Source organism: Choloepus didactylus, chromosome 11 (assembly GCF_015220235.1).
Source record: "Choloepus didactylus isolate mChoDid1 chromosome 11, mChoDid1.pri, whole genome shotgun sequence".
NCBI lineage: Eukaryota > Metazoa > Chordata > Mammalia > Pilosa > Megalonychidae > Choloepus > Choloepus didactylus.
The window spans coordinates 72,903,569-72,926,052 of NC_051317.1; the positions used below are offsets into that span (position 1 = coordinate 72,903,569).

Consider the following 22,484-nt stretch of genomic DNA (forward strand, 5'->3'; position numbering starts at 1 on the left):
TTTTTGATGCTTTCAGTTTTTCCTCCTACTACCCTTCTTCCTCAAAGTACTCAGTGACTTTTTAAAAACATAAATTATGTCATTCGCCAACATTAACCCCTCTGTTAAGTTAGAATAAATTTCACACTCCTTAGCATAGTCTACAGAAGCACAGTCTACTTTTTAAACTTTCTCTCCCACTACTTTCTCCTTCACACACTATTCTCCAGCCTTCTTTTTCTTTCTTGAGCACATTGATTTCTTTCCTCAGGGCTCTTGCACTTGTTTCCTCTGCCTTAGTTTTATTTCCCTTGATTTTAATATGGCTGCCTCTGTTTCATCATTCACATCTCAGGGCAAGAATCATTTCCTCATAAGGTTCTTATATAAATAACCTGTCTGAAAGTGGCTCCATCTTGAAATTTCTGCAGGGATACAGATTTCTTATAATATGTGCTGTCCAATATGTGACTGCCAAACACTTAAAATATGGCTAATGCTATTGAGGGATCAAATGGCATTATTTAATTTTAATTAATTTAGTTAATTAATTTAAATTTAAATAGCTACATTGGCTAGTAGCTACCAATTTGAATAATGCAGTTCTAGCACAGCACCTTACTCTATTTTTTAAATAGAAATTAAGATGATATACATTTATTTTTCGTTAATTAATCTACTTTCAAATAATTTATTTCTCTTTTCTACAATGAAAGCTCCATGAGGGAGGGAACATCCTTGTCTGTTTGCTTCTATTTACTCAATGCATGGAAGAGGGCCTAGCATCTAGCAGATGTTCAATAAATATTTGCAGAAAAAATGGGTAAACACATTTGCTGGTTTGGAACTGTTATGTACCCTAGAAAATGCCATGTTCTTTTAATTCATTCTTGTCAGTGCAGACCTATTGTGGGTGGGAGCTTTGGTTAGGTTGTTTCAATTGGGATGTGACCACCCAATTCAGGGTTGGTCTTAATCCTTTATTAGAGCCCTTTAAGAGACGTTAAAAGACAAAAACACAGAGAGAGAGGGAAGAGAGATGAGAAATGTCCAGAGAAGAAACAAGGACCCACAGGAGCTGAGAGAGACAGCCATCGAAACCAGAACCCAGGAGAGAAGGAACAGATGTGCCTTGCCATCTAACAGAGGAACCCTGGATGCCAGCAGCCATTTTTCAGGGCAGGTATCCTTTTGTTGATGACTTAATTTGGCCATTGTTCATGGCCTTATTACTGTAAATTGTAACTTAATAAATCCCCATTGTTAAAAGCCAGTGCATTTCTGGTATATTGCATTCTGGCAGCTTTAGCAAACCAAAACACACACGAATGGTTGAATCCATCCTTTCTACTTCTGGCTAAAATCAGGTCTGGGTCATAATATCTCTGGTTCAGACTATTATTATAGCCTCCTCCATAGACTCCCTGGAATTACTCCTGCCTAGTTAAAACTACCTTTCATGTGAATATCAAAGTTATTATTCTAAATTACCTATGTGATCAAGTTATACTCTCTTCCTTCAAACCTTTTGGTGTTTGTGTCACCATCATGAGAAAGCATAAGCATCCCTAAATGATACGGCCACTTCTGCCTAGTCCGGCTCTCCCACCTCATATTTGACACTCAGGCGATAATACCAAAGTACCTGTAGTTTTTCACACACTTTAAAGCTGGTTTGAAAAACATTCCCTTTTCATGTTTGACAAACCCCATGCAATGCTGAAGGTTTGTGCCATGTGATGATCCTTTCCTGGAAAACCCTCCTGCTATTGCTGAGAATTACTCCCTTTTCTCTCTACACCTTTTATACCTTGCCTATTCTTTGATTTCACATGAATAAATCATACTTGTTGTGGAGATGGACTTACTTTGTGACTTTAGCACAGAGCAAAAGGTCTAGCTATAGCTCATGGTATATGCTCAATCAATAATTGTTGAATTAAAGTCAGCTCTTGCCCTTTTTGAAGGATTTCATTGTACTATTGGATGGGAAGTACTATTGGAAGGCTTTTATTTATGTTGGGACTATATTTTGCTTTTACTGAATTTAGAAGATTAATATAAGAATCTTCTATACAACTGTTCTTCAGTATGTTATTTTTCCTAAGACCATTACAATTGGGCAATACAATATATCTGTAGTAAATATAGACAATATAATTACTATTAAAATGTAAATAGGATCTGCACAAGTGAAAATATTTGACGAATATGAGAATGGTTAACAGAGGTTCCCAAGGATTCTACCTGCTTACTAGCTGTACATGGAAGTAGTGGTTAACAAGGCATTGCTAGACTTGCAGCATTTCTTTAAGGAATTATTAACTAGCCTAAAGAGTTGTGCATTTAAAGACAGGCCAGCAGTGAGGTATTTAAAATGTAATTTTCTTTTATGAAGCCACCAGTAATAGTAGGAAAAAAAATATTCCATAAGTATTAAACAAACTTAACACTAATAAAACTTACTAACGAAATAGTCCTGCCATAAATGGAAGCAGAACTAGGGACAGAAGAAAAGGCACTTAAGATGGGATCTGGATTTTATAATCGTTCTGACATTGTGCGACTTTGTGCTCACCTTATCTTCTGACTTGTAAAGAAAATTCAGTTCGAATTTCCATCCTTTTAAGTTTCACATAAGATGAAACTTTCTATCCTTCTCATTATCTCTGGAGGTTCTCAGGTAAGTTTGGCCAGATTTAGCAAATAAAAATACAGAACGCCCAATTTAATTTGAGTTTCAGATAAACAATGATCTTTGTTTTAGTGTATTGATGTCCCATGCAATATTTGGGCCATGGTTATACTAAAAATCATTTGTTGTTTATCCAAAATTCACATTTAACTGCAAGTCCTGTATTTTATCTGGCATCCGTACATACAAGGTATCCTGGGACAAGGTGGCTAATGCTTCTCCTCTTCACCTCTGGCTCTAAAATCTTGCTTGATGTAAACTCCCAATCTCATGCACCCACTAAAATTTTGTTCTCACTTTCCGTGACTCCTTTTTTCTTTATGCTTTGTGCTTGTTGCATTGGAAATCAGAGCTTCTCTTCCATAATATTTTCCCCAAAAACTCATTCAAAGCATTTGTGTATGTAGCTGACATTGCTGAACATTTGGGGCTAGGGAGGGAATATAGACCATAGTAGTGTAAGTAATTTAAGATTACATAAAAGAAGTGGATAATTTCCAGAACATTATGGTCACACTCCCTGCCTCCTCCCACTTTCCACTCGGCAAAGTTCTCACTGTCTGCTTGTCTCCATAGTCTTTTGTCTCCTATTTTGTTTCAGCTCCTCATTCATTTCTTCTATCTTCTCTCCTGTTCTGCTACTTACCCCAGCAGCTAAATTTCTTTTCAGTTTAAATGCAAAGCAATTTAGCAATCTCATCTTTTTCGCCATCATTTAATGGATTATGTCTTCATGTCCTAATTTTTTAAATAACATTAATTCTTCCCTAAGAAAAATCATATATATATATTAAAGCCTCACCACCCTTATAGAAGTCATTTTATTCCCCCTGCTGGATTTTAATTGCTTTATTAAAATGAACAAGTTAAATTTAGTCAATGTGTATATGACTTATCATATCATATCAGCTTAACCCATGTTTGATTTTGAAAATAGTTTGATACTTTGCTCTGAATTTTTCTCTGGTTAAATATCTTTAGTAAAAAATCTGAAAAACTGGCTATATGTTTTAACTTTTAAAATGTGAACACTGTTTGATCAAGAAAGTCTGCTTCTAGGAAATCATTTGAAGGTAGTGAAAACTAGTAGTTAAAAGCACAGAATCATACAAACCTGGATTCAAATCCTAGTTTTGCCACTTACTAGCTTTAGAAAATCTAAGTCTCATTTGTATATCTGATAATTGTGTTTATAAGAGTATTAATCTATTAAACTCCTAGGATTGTTGTGAACATTTTAACTACATAAGCTATTTTTTTTTTTTGCTTTTCTATGAGAAATATGTGTTTAGGTATACTGATACAGCTATAAGTCAATATTATAGAAATATTAAACTAATTCTTAGGAATATCTTAATATATGAAAAGTGTCCAATATTTGAAATATGAAAAACTGTAACTAGGATAAAAAGTACTGTATATAGCATGATGTTCACCCTGAGTACTCACATAGTATATAACTACATAATCATAAATGCAGAGAAAAAATGGAAGTAGTCACCAAAATAGAACAGCAATCTCTGATTAGTGGAATTATGGGTAATTATTATTTTAATGTCTTTATCTTATACATTTCTAACAATGGGAAAGTAATACTATTTGCAATAAGTAAATTATATGATATATATATATACATATATATACATATGTAGTATATACACATGTATAACATAAGTGTACATGTATATATATAATTAAATTATATGTAAATATATTTTATGTGCATAATTTAAGAAATATATTTAGTTTTGAATGGTCCATCAGAATTTTTAAAAATGAAAGAATCCTTTGATTCTGTTTATGGTTCATTTTATGAAAAATAAATCAGTTTTTTTAGTTTAGCTTACCAAATTATTTATGGTTCATTCTTGGTTTTTATTAATGATTTAAATGTCAGCATTGCATATTTTTTAAAAGAATATTGATATGGACACTATCCCAACTTAAGAAAACACATTTATATGTTTCTAAACTAGCACTAGCTAGTTTGGAAAATAATATTCAATAAGAATCTTTACATATACTATATTGCACCCATCTAAGAATTTTAAAAGACCATAAAATAGGTAGATATCCATTGTTAAAATTAATTCTCAAGTTCAGATTGTTTATTCTGGCAGTGTTAAATGAATAAAAATAAGCTAATTCAGTTTGACCCAGGTTAAAGTTTTAATTCTCTTGCATCTAAAATATTATTATTCTCTTTCCTTAGAGAGAAGATAATCCATGATATAAACATCTTATTCATCTCATTCAGTGTACACGAAGAAGTTACACAAGATATGCTTTAAAATATGACTTTTTCTGTTAACGTTCTTGCTTAAAGGAATAGTTTTATTTATCATCCAAAGATAGACAGACAGATAGATAGATAGATAGATAGGTAGATAGGTAGGTAGATAGATAGATGTTAGATAAAATGAGTCAGTGATTTAATTAAGGGCTGTTATTGAGAATCAGGTTACCTTCTCTGTTTTATACAATTTGATATGATTTTATTTGTTTTTAAAGTTAAGTGGTTTTTCAAAGATTTAAAACCAGAAAAAACCTCCAAGGATTTGAGAACTGTAAGCAATATTGAATTAGATAATGATAAATACTGTTTAATTTGCTTAATCAAGCAGATATATGCTTTGATGTTTTGCTGCCTTTCTGAAAATCAGAGGTATGTGCTTTCCAGGGCAGCATCATCTCCAGAATCTTCTCTGCTTAAGGAAAGATGGCATCCAGGTTACCTATGACTAATTTCTATCCTAACATTCTATTTATATATTGTCACTATTAATAGTTTGATATTTGGAGGTGCTGTATCAAACCATATAAATTTCCAGTTTTGTAAATTGAAATTGGATGAATATAGTCAATAGTGTATGATTCAACTTAATAATTTATGCCAAAAGATGCAGAACATTCTTTTCTTTAAATTTAAAAAAAAGTCTGAAAGTTGATTTACTGATTTATATTTGAATATTTTACTTTAGGATCTGGATTTTCCAACAACTGGGAACTGTATTTTAATTAGAATTCAGTGGTAAAATTGAGAAGCTAGTATATATTCATAGACTCAATTGGTTATTCTATTACTAGTGATTCCATTTCAGATTAAGGATGGCCCCAAATTAATTAGAATCATATCCCACAATAGAGAAGCACAGTTGGGGATATACTGACATGTGCACAGGTGACCGTCATTCAGCAGTGGCCACTACATTGGGACTCATGAGCTAAGATAATGCTATACTGTTGATCCAGTAGCAAGGTGGGGGCTTTCAGGGGCTTTTCTGAGCAAGTGCCAAGGGCGCTATCGAAATCTCTTGTCAGGGTGGAAGTGTTCAATAAAAGAGCTGTGTGTATACCATGCAAAAGCTGCCACAGAGGGAACGTATCTGGATGCCTCCAAGAGGTAACACATCCAGATGCCTCCAAGAGGCAACACCAATGCAGAGAGCTCAAGGCCTTTCTTCTGGGACAAGGTATAATTGTAACAGGCTCTTACATTTTCGGCACAAAATGTCAACTGTGCATTTCAGGGACTCTAGCTGATTCCTACCCAGCTGCTGTCAGACCTTTGGTTGAGGCAAACAATTTTTGAGATTAGTAGTCTAAAGCCCCAGAATATCCATCAAGATAGTCTAACACCCACCACTGTGTTCATTTAAATCACCAGAAGTACATGATTTGGGCATTGCCCTGGGCCATTTCTTGGTTCTGGAATTATGGGAACTTGGGCAAACTGATCTCTGTTACTCTTTTCCTCATCTGTAAAGTTGAGATATTAATAGTACCTATTGTATAGGATCTTTTTTTTTTTTTTTTTTTAGCTTATATGAGTTAATGAATAGTACATACTCAATGAATTTTAACTGAAATTGTTTTTGTTACTATTAAAAATAAACTTCAGGCTTCTTAATATATCTTAAACTTGTTACAAGAATTGATGAGATTCTTTCTTAGAAAAATTGCTTTGGAATTACAAATATTCTCTTAATATGACGGTGCCATGGGTAGCCAGAATAAAACCATAAAACTCAGTTTTCTCATCTTTCTTATGGAGGTGATACCACTCACTTCATTGAGAGTTTATAACCATTATGAATTCAATTATGCAGGTAAAATAACTTGATCAGTGTCTGGTCAATAAATTCTTCTTAGTTAATATTGTTTCCACATCAGTAATCAATCCTTCTTCTTGAGTATCCACATAAGAATACAATGCCAGGTAGCACTTTTATTCTATAGATGATCTATTTGTTATTGTTTTTAGTCTTTTTCGGTTTTGTATATTTTGCTTTGTTTTTTTGTTGAGAAATATATGCTAATTCTGATTTTGTTTTGTTCTTTACATTTCAAAAAGCTTAGAGCTAAATGTTATACTTAAAAGCAACTCCTAACAGAGTATCCAACAAACTATTGCACCTAAACCCTCATTACATAACTCCTATTTTTATATCCTTATTTTAATGGTTTGATTTTGCAATGTATTTTCTTTTAAGCTGGCCATTAGGTAGGGTGTAAAATGAAAGAAATTCTGAGGGTATTTTAATATCATGATGACAGCTTCTCAGATATCTTTACTAAAAGATTCTTCTGGTAAAATTGGGATGTATCTGGCAAATTTTTCATCAGCAAAAGAAGCTGGAATTAGGGAAACTGATGGAGGCTACACAATTTCTTCCTGTTAACTTTCTCTTCTTGGCGAGAGAAAAACTCTGTAATTTATCATAAAGAAAAACTTTCTTGTTTCCTGCTAGAATGGAACTAGATTTGAAATACCACTTCTAGTTTATCCAGGTAGCTCACATGTTTTCATTTCTTAAATGAAATGAAATTATTATGTATTTACTTATTATTTCACAAATAATTTGAGGATTTTTTTCCTCTATTTTTGTCTCATATTGGTAGCCATCCAACTAAGCAATGATGCAAAGCATGATATAAGACAGTGAAAAATAAACTGTAATTCTCTGGGGTTCCTTTCTTAGCTTAGGTGAATTAGAATATATTGGATCTACCCTGTCTTTAGAATGTCAGAAAGTTCCCTTTTCTTAAGAGAATACAAAGAAGCAGAGCATATAACAAAGAACATACAAGATTCTTAAGTTGCATCTCTAGTAACATTTGAATCTCCTTTTCAAGTAAAACTCTTAACTAAAAATTAGTGAGTTGGTGCCACATGAAATGCCCATGTTCTCAGTTCTTACGAAAATGTTTTGGCCTAGCATATATGTTGCTTAGTATTTTAATTGCATTTCTCATATTGGCTAAGAGGAAGGTATATTTTTAATTATGAGTACTTTCTAAACCATTAAATATAATATAATCTGGATCATGTTATATTTAATAAATCTTCCCTGACTCTCCAACTACCTCATACAAAACAGTTATGTTGTTTTTTTGTAAGTCAACTAATCAATTTACTCTTAAATCTAATTGCATCTGAAGACCTTGAGAACCCCCAAATTTTGTTCATGGCAGAGCTGTAGACATCACCTAATGGATATATCTAAATTTTCCATCCTGCTCAGCAGGTATCCAGGTAGACCCTAGTCCTCATATTAACATGAAAACCTCTGAAAGTGGTGGTGTTTGGTCGTAGCACCCAGTCATGTATGGGAATTTGCTACATTAGAAAAGTTATAACACAGCTGGAGCTTTAATACTAAATCTGTGATGGATAAGACCCAGGGCTACTGGTTCAACTACTGCCTGCCCCTAGTCACACTATCTCCTCTCCAAAACACATGTAACATATTAACAACCTGATAATTAGTACACATTCCTGCCTGTTCCTGAAAACCTCACTCCCAGATGCGGCCTTGGTAAGATCTTGGTTTTATTAGCTTTCATGATTCACTACTGTTGTAATACCAGTTTCCGTTTCCATTCATTAGGTTCTATCTGGCTAGGCAGTGTTGATGTAAACCCAGACCTTAAAAAGGCATTGACTCTGTCCTCTTTTCAAGTACCCTGTCTCTAAATTATATGTCTGTAGAGTATAAAACCATGCTCTAAATGGCATGACAAGGAAAATAGAATGTACATGAACATTCATTTAGCTTGTATTTAGTAGCCCCAACCTAGTATTAAAAATGATCTTCTGAAGGGGCTATGCATAAAAAAAGTCAAAGTATAGTCCTGTTCTACATGGGCTAATGACTGTGTCATGACAAAAGAAAGGACTGAACAGAGAAAATCTGGCTAACCTAAAGAGAAATCAACCTATATAAAACAGCATTATGAAAAGACTGAAGTAGAACTGGATGTTGTTGAGGACTCTAAGTGTGGATATATTGCTGTATATTTATAATCTATATTTAATTGACCCTATTTACTAAGAAAGCAGAGAACTCTAACTAGCATCTCTGAGCTCAAAAAAAGGAAGACCAATGAGGCGTTAGTGTGCAGAAGGTATCATAAAAACATGCAGAATCCTGTTGTCCATATTTTTCTGTAGTACTTTAGCAAAACTAAAATGGTAACAGGGAAGTACAATATGGCTTGGAAGAGAAGACTTCTTATGTATGACTCCATATAGCTCTTTTGAGGGCAGGGAGCATTTATATTTAAGGCATTACGACCCAGTTTTTCTATTCTGCATTTCATAAATAGAATAAATTGAGATAAATGATCCCAACTGGTACTTTGGGCCAAACATTCAAAGCACATCACTGCCCTTCCCAAGAGGCCTGGTTCACTAATACTTTAACAAGGGATTGCTGATCATACAACTTTCAGTGTCAGGGAAGGGTGGGAGGTGAAATTATACAATGTCCCCTAGGAGATCAGTGACGGGAATCTAAGGATTTAATTTCAGCTTCATTTCTAAACTTTCACTGGCTCCATTCCGGCTCACAGTCCATAGGTCAGCCAACAGGGACAATTAAGAATATTCTTTGCCAATTGTGTTTTAACAAATTTGGGAATCAAAATCAATTAAATAGATGACCTTTAGCAATTCACCATGAGATTGGCCAGCTTCTCCCACTGAAAGGGAATGGTTCCCATGGGTGATATCTAGATAAAGGATTTCTCCCTCTATTATCAACAAAATATTGGATATGTTTCAGCTTATCAGAAAATCAACTCTCTTTGTCCCCTTTGAGGACTAGAATTAAAACCAAATTCATCTTAGATTTAAGTCTAAAATAAGTAATTTTATTAGCTGATCTACCTAACACTTTATTACACAATACATTCAATGTTGTAAACATAATTTTTGGCAATCTCTTACTTTAGCTCAGGAACTGAGCTGGAAAACACTGGACAACATTTGGATAATGGCAATCTCATCTTGTCTTCTTTGGAGAGAAATAATGTAAACAAAATGAGCTTTTTACTGGCAGCCAAAAGCAACGGAGTTTGTGTCTGTTCCTTTTCTAATATCAGTGTCTCAGGGCTATTTTCTGAGCATGTTTCTGGAGGCAGAAATGGTTCAGGTCTTTATTCAGTATAAGGACCTTATAGAACATTATCAATTGTGTTTCTCACCCAGACTCTTTTAGTGCAAAATATTTCTCAGGAAAATCATTAAATTATCTGCTGTTTTAAAAAGCAGTTATAAAGTTCTCTGATGCTTTAATGGACGGAGTGTCCAGGAGAAGGTGTCCAGGATGGTTTTTGTTGTTAGCAAGGGTAAGGGGGCCTTATCAAACTGATGCAGTATTACCCAACTGCTCCTCTGAGGAAGCAAAAATGAGGTGAGAGAGAAAAGAATTATACGCTTCAGACTAACCAAGTGACCTCACAACCCTTCCCACCACACCCCCGCCCCCACCCTAATATACTTTACTTTCAAAAATCTAATGCTTCACTTCTTCCTGCTTCAACTGCCAAAACTGTTAGAAAAAGGATTATTGCAAAAAGAGAAAAATCATGTGTGTAGGTGAGGGATGCCATTTAGATCACTGACACCACCTTTCACTTACATAAAGTTATTCGCACCCTAAAGCTTCCTAATCTTTTCTGTAACAGAGGTTCTTAAGAAGACCTATAGAATTATACATTTCCTTCCATCGCCTCCAGAATTTATGAAATCCACCACATTGATAGATGAGGAAGCAGAGCCCGTGCAAGGAAATAGGAATTAGCCTACTCGGGAGGCTGACTGACTTTAGTCAGGAGGCTTTATTGAGGGCGAAGGCATTTCCAGATGGGTTGGACTCAGGCCCAGTGTTTTCTACCTTCCCTTTGTTTAGGTAGAGTGTTACAGATTAGAGGATTGTGGCTCATTAAGAATTAGGAGGCTTCTATGTGGCGGACGTTCCAGTAGATAAGACAGACTATACCCAAGCAAGAAGTTCTTCTACCTATACTCATTGCTTATTTCTTTACAAAACTTCTGCAGGTCATGGTGGTTCCCAGCACTGAACCAGGCACTTGGAAGTTCTGGGTAAACAATGGCATGCTTTCCCTGAGGTGCAATGGACTTCTGTCCTGGGGTACATAATCTTAAATTAACAACTATTACTAGAGATACAGAATTTATATTTAAGATATATTCCTTTCAGCTCTTTATTATTTAGTTTATTAAGTGTGCAATTGCTTAAGCATACAATAAATAAAACAGAAAGACTATTTGATCCAGAAGTTCTCAAAAACAAAAGGGCATTATTATAGAACACAGACAGCTAGCTGCTTTCTAGCTCTGCTAATGAAGGTTTCCCTCCAGATTGTTTATGTAGTATACACAGTGTCAACTGATGTGGATTGTACTGGAAGCTTTCAGACATAATTATCCTCAGTAGCTCCTACTGCAGTTTCACCTATAATCCACAGCCTGTACTGCAGAAGAATCTAACAGCTAGCTCAGGCCAGGATTGCAACATTTCATGAAGAATCTGTGATTAAAGCCAGGCATGTAGACAGTAAGAAACCATGTGTGCATATTATCTGCATGCATCCGTTTTAAGGGTACATGTTCTGCCCATGAGAACACTAAAAGTTAGTACACTGTATTATAAATTGATATATCTATTTTAAAAGCCAAGGAAAAAATGGAAATTTTATAATTAGTGGCATTAGCCTTCCAAAATAGATCTCATATCTCAGAATAATATTCTCTAAGAAAGTGGTGCATTTATTTTCTGTGTGATGCAGTACGCATTGCTCAAACCTTAGTGTGCACAAGGGCCCAAACCTCTTTTAGCAATTGGTTATATGCACTCTTACATCCCATTGTGAACCCTCTAACAAGATTCTAAGTCCCTTAAAGGCAGGATACCATCTTGTACTTCTTTTGAACCATCCATAGTACCTTGCAGATTGCTTATATTTAGTTTATGCACGAATGAAGTATTGAGGGTTTTCTGCTTGCTATTACGTATGTTCTTAACTTGCACATCTTGGATAAGGGATTTTGTAAGGAATAATTATATTGACACACCAGATAGATTACATTGCAAGAAGCAACCTATTCAAAAATATTGACACATGATATTCTGGGACTCATAGGGAAAACAATCTTTAATTATTAAACCTGAAATTTGTCATTATGCAGCTTTCCAGGGAAATCACAGAAACTTAAAAATTTCCACATTACCTGGGAGAGGGGAAATCTGGAATAAATAAACCTTTTCTGGGCCAATTCTGCCTACTGAATTGGAAGGAAGTTGTATATGGACTTTTCAGTTTGAGAGACTGAAGTTCTAAATCAGACATTTATTCATTGAGTAACTTCATTAAATTGATTTAATGTCCCCAAATTTTATTATTCCCAATTATAAAATGGCAATAATGACACTTTCCTCACTGGTTTATTGTAGGGGCTGATATAACAGCACGTACAAATCGTATGTATATAACAAGATACTCGTTTATCATTGGTAACTTTGCTCCTTAGTTCCCCAGATGGCTTGTGCTGGCTACGTAACGATGGTCTAATTTGGCTGGATTGAAAAATGTAATTCTGGCTTGAAAATATGTGATCTGTGTTTAACCCTGTGATTGTTTAGAAAATGCCATCTTCCTGGACTGAATCACCTTCTTGGAATATCTATATCCTTTTATGAACTCTAAGAGATACCTTTCAAATCATCTCAATCCTCACAGTCCCAAAAACCAAAAAAAAAAAAAGGCTTTGCATTGACCACTTTCACTCAATGCTTTGGCTCATGATAGGATATAATGGCTTCATGGGATGGTGTTTGCCATGATAAACTTGGAGAATTTTGAAGTCCAAATGTTATAATTCATTGTCCCACTGTAAAATAACGTTATTTTAATCACATAAGAACCATCTTTAATTAAAATAGATTTCATTTATTTGTTTACAAATATACTCCACTCAAGAAAAGTAGTTTTGAAGGGCAAGATATTTAATGTAGTAACTGATCTTTCCTACCTAGCTTTATTTTTGAGATCCTATTAGCTTTTGATGTGTCTGTTTAGCTTTTCCAGCTTATCTATCTCCACTCTCCCTACCCTGTGGCAGCCATTCATTCTGCCTCAAGTATCTGGACCTTGATCCCTGAATACACCAGCCACATTTTTAACTTAAGCTATTGTCACCATCTCGAATTTTCTGCCACCTCAGCCACTTGTGTAGATTGCATGCTTCCTTGAAAGAGCAGAGTGTCTACTTCAGGCTCTTCACACCTACCTCTGTATGGATTTTATGTGCCATTCCATTATTACTCAACAGTTAGGACTTTTTATACCTACTTATCATTATTTTATCTGCCTTGGTTCCTAAATTAGATTGCAAGACTTTCAGGCATGGGGGCTTTAATCTTGATCTTGTGCCTCTTTGTGTTAGGTCTGCAGGTACTTAATGAATTTTATACATGATGACCATCATTATTATCACTACCATTTAAAGCAGCCAGATACTTTTAGAAACCCAATCACAAGTTGACTGATTGTCAAGAATATTAATGGCATGAATTATCTGGAAAATATTCTGCCTTAATTATATATTTCAAGAATTGGATTTTCTAGGAAGGCCTGCTACTGCTGAAAACATAGGGGAATTCCCTGATTTTCCTGATTAGCTTCTAACTTTTTAAAATGAATGTCCTCCTAGTTACCTTATTGACTCAATATACAACATAAACCAAAGTGCCCTGAAATGTCTACTTAGTACTCTGTACACTTACAAGCAATAATAAAAATTCTAAATAGAAAGATTTGCCTTGCAGGGGCAATTCTGTGTCAAGATTATACTTCAGTGTTGAAATCTTGACTGGAATAATGACATTTTGCTAGTTCAGCTAAAAACAGCTTCTGCTGTCCCACAGAAATTCCCTCAATCTTCTTAGCTTGTAGTTTATTGTTTTCTGAGTTCAAAATTTTTTAAATTGGAGAAATTAACAGCTGAGATTTTTCATGCACTCATCAGGGCTGTCTATTTTAATGCTGAGGCATTTGAAGGCCACTCAAAGGTCCATGCATCCCTCTCCTCTCCAGCGACAATGTCATAGATTGGAGAGTCTGACAGTTTCTAAAAACTACTGGGCGCCTGGAGATGACCCATGGTGATAATTAGGAGAGCAGAGCTTGGTGCATCACTCTGAAAACTCAATGGGGAATAAGGGTTCCACTCCAGATGACTGATCATCAAATAAAAATTTGGAAAGAGTCAGAGCATCTGGAATTATCTCCCCAGATAATAGCTCTATTTAGGAACTGAGCCAGGGAGGAAAGAGAGGTCTGTCTTGCATAGTCTGGCAAGACATAGAAACATTGGGCTTCTACAGATTCTTTGCACCTTACAAACACATTATTATATTGCACTTAATAAATCTGTATTTGATATTTTCTGTGAGTTTGCAACTTTTCACTGATTTTGGTTTGTCTATTCAGCAGTTTGTAAGTCTCCATTTACTTAGCTAAATTTCTCATGCCCTTTCACCTATATTTACAAAAAAACAAAACAAAAAACTCTCAAATCTGCATATACACAAAGCCATCTCCTACCACTCTCTCACTAATTCCTTTTACCAAAAAAAGTAATCTGTGTTTATTTTGCCCAAATTCTAGGCCTTTATGCCTCCTGCTTACACTCCTGAAGGTCCCATGCAGAGACTATACTTTATAAGAATTCTTACTAAACTTGACAAAATACATGGAGTATTCTAGAAGAGAGACACTCTTCTATAATGATAGGAGTCAAGAAGAGCTAACTTGGTGTCATGGCTCTGCTAGTCACCATCCTTGTAAACTTGGCCATGTTACACCTTAATTCCTCTTAAAAACTTGAGCAATCACATTTTTGATGGGATTAATTAAGACCTGAAGTAAAGCTCTTATAATGCAGCATATAGCAGTTATTCCTAGATGAACTCATATTTGACAACACAAGTATTAGTCACAGTAATAGGTCTCATATGCATTTTGTCACATTCTGTGTCCTACAGAGTGTTCAATATGCATTGTATATTAGAGAATAAATATTAAATAAAGTCTATTTTGGTTCCCCCAATAAGCCATAATGTTTCCATGTTTCTGCCCTTACATGCCACATATTCTGTATATCTTTTCTACTCTGCTAAAAAGATTCTCCCTGGGAGAAACTTGAATTGACATCACTCATCTCTGAGTGCTCCTGCCCAAAACACTTAAGCAGGGTGTACCCCTCTCTCTTGTTGTGCCTTCATTGCACTGTTATTCTAGCACTTACTATACTATGCAATAATGTGTTTATTTGTCTGTTTCTGGTTTTAAACTGTGAGTTCCATGTGGATGGTAGCAATTATTAATTTTGTTGTCCCCAAAATATTTCACAGAGCCTGGAATACAGTAGGTGTTCAATAAATATTTGTTGAATATAGATGTACTCCTAGATATGTGTGCTCTATACCTTTTCAAAAATTCCATGACAGTATCAATTTACCTTGTAATTTCATTCTGGGAAAAAAACAGTAGATGAATGTAATTTATCTAAAAATTAGAGGAATTAGAGGTTACAAGAACTACTTTGTTTCACTGACTTCAGATCTCTATACTTCTAACATTTTATGGATTAATAATACACATTCAACTTGCAATACAAAAGTATGATCCTTTAAGTTAAAACTCACATTAACACAACAACTGATGAATCTCAATTAAACATAATTCTCTTTCAGTAGCTAATTGCCAAGATCACCAGGAAAGTTGTTTCTAGAAACTCACATGTAGCAGACTTAGTTAAACAGAAGTAATGAAGGTGAGAATTTAAACTTTCATAGAGAAATCAAATTACACTCACAGTGAACCAGCAAGATTCAGCCATTAGGCATTCCTGAAATCAATAGTAATTTCAAATACGTAGATTGGAAGGTTTGGAAACATTTCAAGTATATATTAACTGCTCTAAATTTTCTGTGAGAACTCTGAACCAAGCAAGTTTCACAGAGTTTGGAGTTTCACACCAAATGTCTTACACACCCCTGTAGCACCAAAAAAATAAATAAATAAAATAAATAGGAAAAATGGAATGAATAGTTGAAAGTTTGATCAATGACAATATCTTCTTCATCAGTGGATTAATGAGACCCTCTTTTCAATTTGCAGAAAATAATTTTTGGCAACCTGGTACTTGTTCTATGTCACCAGGAAATTTATTTTAATTCAGAGAGTGGGGTGTCACTGACAACATATCCATTTGAAATCACTCATAATTTTGTACACATTTTTGTCTATGCGAATTCTTAATTATCCTTGTTTTATTAGTCATTTTCTTGGTTATCTGGATACATTTTTCCTTCATATTTTATGCCTCCCCAGCTCTCTCATATACAACCAACTATACAAATAAAATCTCCCTGGACCACATGGTATGGATATGACGTAATAATTACCCACTAGTAATAAACATGCCTTCCTTATACTTCTGTTGCGTTGTACAAATCACTATATCACTTAATATTTCAGTACACACACATTATTTGACAGCTTTAAGGAGCAGTGCAAAAAAGATAGAAAATGTCAGGACCAGGAGCCTAGCTACAGACCAAGTATTAGATGACTAAGAAACTTCTAAAAGTCATCTTAAACATTTAAGAAAAAAAAAAGTAAACAATATTGCTTACTGTGATTCTTTCTAAAGGAAAGGCAGGAAACTTACTTTATGGTACAAAACTAAAGGCCTTAGTCACATTAAGGGAGAATACTAGATTGTAACCTCTGTGAGTGCACAGGCACAGTGGTTATCAAAACAAATATGTTAAAAAAAACCAAATACATTAACTCAACAATTGCATGTACATTAATAGGAAGATGCACATCTTACATTTAGAAAATCTTAAGATACTTAGCAGTAATTAAACATAGTTATTCCCAAGACATGATCAGTTTGTTAATCTCTTAACCTACAGCCTATAACAACATATGGAGACATTTTTAGTTGTCACAACTGAGGGATGCTACTGGCATCTACTGGATAGAGATGAGGGATGCTGTTAAACATCTTATAATGTACAAGAGAGCACCCTGCAACAAAGAAATTATCCAGTCAAAAATGTCAATAGTATCAGAGTTATGAAACTCTGATCTAGGAGAAATGCAATAGTGCAGTGGAAAGAATATGAACTAGAATCCAGAAGAAGCGAATTCCACTTTAGGCTCCATCTGGTTAATTTTCTCACATATGTAATGAAGATAATCATCACCTACTTGGCCTAATTGATAGAGCTGCTATGAAAATCAGATAAAATCATATATGCAAAAATATGTTACAAACCAAAGTATCCAAGTTAATTGAGCCATAGTGTGAATCATTTTGATTCAAGGAAATCAAGGTAGAAATCCGGTAACATAGTATTTGTGGATGCTTTTTGCATTGAAAATATATAGTTTTAGGTAGGTTATTTAGAGTCAACCATTTCCATCATCAGTGAGGAGAAATCAAGAAGAAATGAGCTAAAATCAGAGATCTAGGAGTTATAGTTAAAAAATTTAATACATTTCCAGATGTTACAGCCAAACACTAGACTTGAATATTAATGCATACTGTAGATTCCACAATTATGATGATTATGGTCAAAAAATCAGTGTGGGTGACAGGTGTCTGAAATGACAGAGTATGGTTTGTGGTGAAAGACTGGAGGTCCTCCATATTTAAGACCTCCACTCAGACTTTACACCCCAAGATCAGCTGTCAACAGACCTTGGCAGGTTGTCTTGTAGGATTTCAGACATTGCCACATTAGGGAGCTCTTTAATCAGTTGTTTCCTTTTGGTTTCTTCATGCCTTATTCCTGGTGGTAAATTCAACTTTCAAATAAATTTTCCCCCTAAAATCTCTTTTTCTTATTTGCTTCCTTTCTTCATCAATCCTGATTCTGTAATGCTATTTTGAAATATTTTTGGAAGGAAATTCAAAATCTTCTTTCACTTCTCCCATTTTACTCCATAAAATTCCTACTCCAGTCTGAGCTATGACTAACATGTACAGTATGCTTACAGTGAAAATTGTTTTTCCCCCTAAATGTTCTAGCTCCAGATTTTCACTCTTATGACTGTAAACCTTGATTAAGACATAATACTAAAAATAAAAATATGTTTCATCCTGGGGAATTTTCATCGCAGTTGCTGGTTCCTTCCTTTGTCACTATGGTACTTGATAGGAAGATCTAACTTCACCATAAATTGCAGTTAGTTTCTAATAGCTACTATCTTTTGTACACACACACACACAAAGTTAGAAGGAAGGCTAATTACAAAGATAATTAGCCAAAAATGTGAACTGTGTATATTTGGACAGTAAGATTTGTGGAACATTTGGCTCTTCATTCAAAGTACAAAAATAAATGTAAATTTGAGAAATGTTAGAAATAGTGCAGCCGGGCCACAATTGTCCACATTTGGATATTTTCTGGGTGCTCAGAATTGAGATAAATTCTTTCCCTTCTTCCCATTTAGATTATAACAATCTCTGATTTGATTCTTTTAAAACTGTTTTTCCATTATTCTAATTATAATATTCCCAGTTTTTAGCCTGTCCAATGTAAAAGTTCACTTCCCACCCCCATATCAATTATTTTGTACTATTTTCCTTTTCCTCCCTCCCCCTAATGGAAGCCAATTAGAATAATGAGGGCAAAAGGTTATATATACATCTGGTCCTCCCATTTAACATTCCGGTTTATTTTATGCTTTGCTGGGAACAATGGTGAGAGATGGTCAGGAATACCTTCTTGTATATATTTTCATTGCAAGAAACAATGCATTCTACATTTTTCACATATATGACATCTGAAATAATTCAGACATGGTAACATTAAGGAAATTATTGTTTCTTAGTTTCATGTTTAATTGTCAGAGACAGGAAAGAAGGTGAAGAAAGAAGGCAGGACTTGCTTGGGCTGACACTCTTTGAGGGACTAGGCTGGAGCAGGCATGGCTTTCATTATATTTAAGTGAATTAGTCTGTTTCCTTTAAACAGAAGAGATTAACAAGCCACCAAGGGCCTGCTGTGGGATTCTGACACTTTTAGTGGTTTGTGACATATGATTTGTGAATATCAATTCGCCTTCAAAAGCAAAAAGCAAATCTACCATTAGCATTAGGTACGTCAAAAGCTGATTCTAGGTTAGTTTGGTTGAAATTCATTAGGAAAGGCATTTACTAAGATGGAGAGATAAATCTTTCATTTGATATACTATTTGGATCATTTTTAAATCATCCTTTGGACTTAGAAATGGCTACATGTAGCTGTGGGAGTTTATTATGAAGGACTTTCTTTAACAAGTCTTTAACTTCAGAAATTAAATAAAAAGGAAAAGATCAGTTGTGCTATGTAAATTTCTTTTAAAATGTTGCTTTCCTAGTGAAAGTTTATGTCCCCAGGCTGTTTGGCCTCAGGACAAATATTTCCTAAACTGCAAGAAAGTGAAATAAATATTTTCTACTCAAATGTTATTAGGTCAAAAGTATCATCTTTGATATTAAAGAAATGACATCAGGATTTCAAGCTGCAAGAACCAATAGAAAAGGAGATTCATGCTACAAAAGTTTGTTTTTAAAGAATTTACATTTTTTAATCCTTTTAAAAGATTACTATTGGAAAAGTACATAAATTTTTGGCTATATGTTTCTGTTTTAGCCATATAAATTCCAAGATAAAAGTGGTCAGGAGCCAGATTTTTCAGCTGCAGGTACAAATTTATAGACTTCAGGAAAAGATAATCTTTGGTCTTCATGTAGGCAAAGCACCATCAATTACATCATAAGACATTTCTGGCTACAAGAAAATTTGCTGCCTTACCAGCATGCCCTATTTACCTCTGCTTGACTGAAAGACTTCAAATTAGACTAGTTATCTCTTTTTTGAAGGGCAAAATAATATAGCGATTAAGTACACGTGCTCTGGAGCTATACTACCTGGGTTCAAATCCAAGCTAATATGCAAATATTGGCTATAAGACTTCAGTTAAGTTACTCAGTCTCTTAGTGGCTTAAAATTTTCCCATCTGTAAAATGAGAAAACACTAGTATCCATACATTAAAGTTGTTGTGAAGATTAAATTGGTACACATGTGAAGAATTTAGGACTAACTAAGCATTTAATACCGATAGTTGTTTTTATTTTGTCCCATTCTGAGAACAGAGCTGAAATAATATTCGAAACCATGGAGGTAGGTATCAGTAGTTGAGAACATTCAACTATTTGACACTGCCTAATAAATCCTCATAGACTTTTAAAAATCCTTACCTATTTATTCAATAGATTATGCTGATATCTAAAACTGATTGAAGGATCCGTGTATTGATTAAAACAGAACTGCCTCAAAACATTTCCATGACTCCATGATCAATATAGGATAATAAGGATTTCCCATATGGTCATCTAATAGATTACAGGGATGACATTATTGAATACTTCATTTATTTTAAATATAAAGAGTGACTTTAACAACATGACTTATTTTAAGCTTTAATTTTCTCATCTATTTAGTCCCCAACTCTATTATTTCCTCATAACAAAATATCATGTATCACTAATTGAAAAGCTTATGAATCCAATAGAATGTCAGTCACTGAACAAGGACATGAGGAGGTAGGATGGTCTAGAACATAGACAGATAGCACACTTTTATCCTATAATCATTTTAATGAAAAGAGAAAATAATCTGACAATTGATGGATGATATTTCTCAGGCCACCCAGATTCTTTAATTGTTGAAATAATCTGATGTCTCCAGAAATTTTGTGTGCAGCTTTGGCATCCATTTTACTTTGGCTGAGCCACTTGCCTCAATGCAGACCTTTGGCCTAGTTAGTAAGCAGCTTTCCAGCCTTGGAACATAAACTTCCCTGAGCCCAAAATCACATCTGCAGTTACCACCCACACACCTCACCCCAAACCTACAGCTGGTCTCAAATGATAAGCCAACCAATCCCACCATCCTCAGATCCCAGGTCCCTTTTCCTTTTGGAATGCATTTGTTTTAAATTAACCAATCCCTGACTCCAGCAAGAAATCTATTAACACCCACCCCTGGACCACAGTACAGGCAGAAGCCCATAGGTCCATCCTGCTCTGCTGTGTGTTCTCCACCAAGCAGATCGCACTTCCTGTCAACCCCTCATGACACCCCTTTCTCTGGACCTATACGTATTCACAGACACTATTTTCATTCAAACATTCTGGCCTTGGTTTCCCGCTGTGTTGCACCTGACCTCTACCTGGACCCAAATTTAAATTCCAATTTAGCTAATTTGAAACATTTTAGGAGTAAAAAACAATAGGGCAAAAATGCATTTGGCCAAGTGCAGCAGGCTCTAAGAAATCATTTCAACCTGCTTCCCCACCCCCTCCGCCAGCCCATAAAGTCTTTTGGATTTTGAAAAATCCAACTACACTACTTTAAGTTACACAGTACAATAACCATCTCACATTAATAAATTATGGCCAGTGTCAGTGGTTACATATTTCTGAGCCCAATGGATCATGTTCTTATTAACCTATTTAAAATGATTTTGAAGACTTCAGTACAGAGAAAAACATGTATAAAATGAAAAAATGCAGGGAAAACATATGTATCAGAGGGTGTATGACATGCTGTCAATTCTTTATGAAAATTTCCAAATTCACATTCCCATGACTGTGCAGAGGGCCTTCCATGAGTAATATGGGACATAAATCTGGTACATGGTGTCATATGTAGGTGTAAAGAAATGTCACTAACGTTGGAAATGAGCCTAAAATTTCTATACTCATGGAACAACCACAGTGGACATAATCACAGCTTTTATTTTAGGGTCAGTCCCAATCATCTGAGGAAAGGGTCATATACAGGAACTGAAACTCAAGTAATTTCAGAGCAGAAAGGAGGAATACCTCAAAATAAAGAGGAAGTCCTCTCCATAAAGAATAAGATATTATGGAGCTGCTTGCATTTAGAAGATAGTTTCTGAGGAAGTTATTGAATCTCATCAGTCTATCTTCTTCAGGTTTCCTGTAGCTGTGCTACAAATTCAAGTGATCACGTTGTGGGCTGGATTTCTGCCAAGACTCTTTGGATTAGAAGTGCTCATGCAAAAATTCCTGTGGCTTAAAAAAAAAAAAAAAGTAGGGAGGAGCCCTGAATCTCTAAAAGTTTGTTTACACAATTGTCATTTGCTGTAGCATCCCCAGCTTTTCCTCATAAATAGCAGTGGCGGAGCATTCTGACACTGTGAGAAAACATATGGCTTTAGATGGATATCATGTCTTCTCCCCCTTCAACTAAGATTTGACACACATGAACTCATACACTTAAACTAGTGAGCTGAAAACTGATCTAATCTTAGATTTATCAGAAAATCTCTTTCACCAACTAGGGAGCATTTAAACATTAGCATGTGTTTTAATTTACTTTTAAAAAATACTTCCTCTTTATAGAATAG

At 34.9% G+C, this 22,484-nt stretch overlaps 1 protein-coding gene across 1 annotated transcript in view; it reads right to left on the reverse strand.

The window, feature by feature from the left end:
* Positions 1-22,484, reverse strand: part of FGF10 (fibroblast growth factor 10) — a 101,561-nt gene that overhangs the window by 53,779 nt on the left and 25,298 nt on the right. The gene's annotated exons all lie outside the window — the stretch shown is intronic.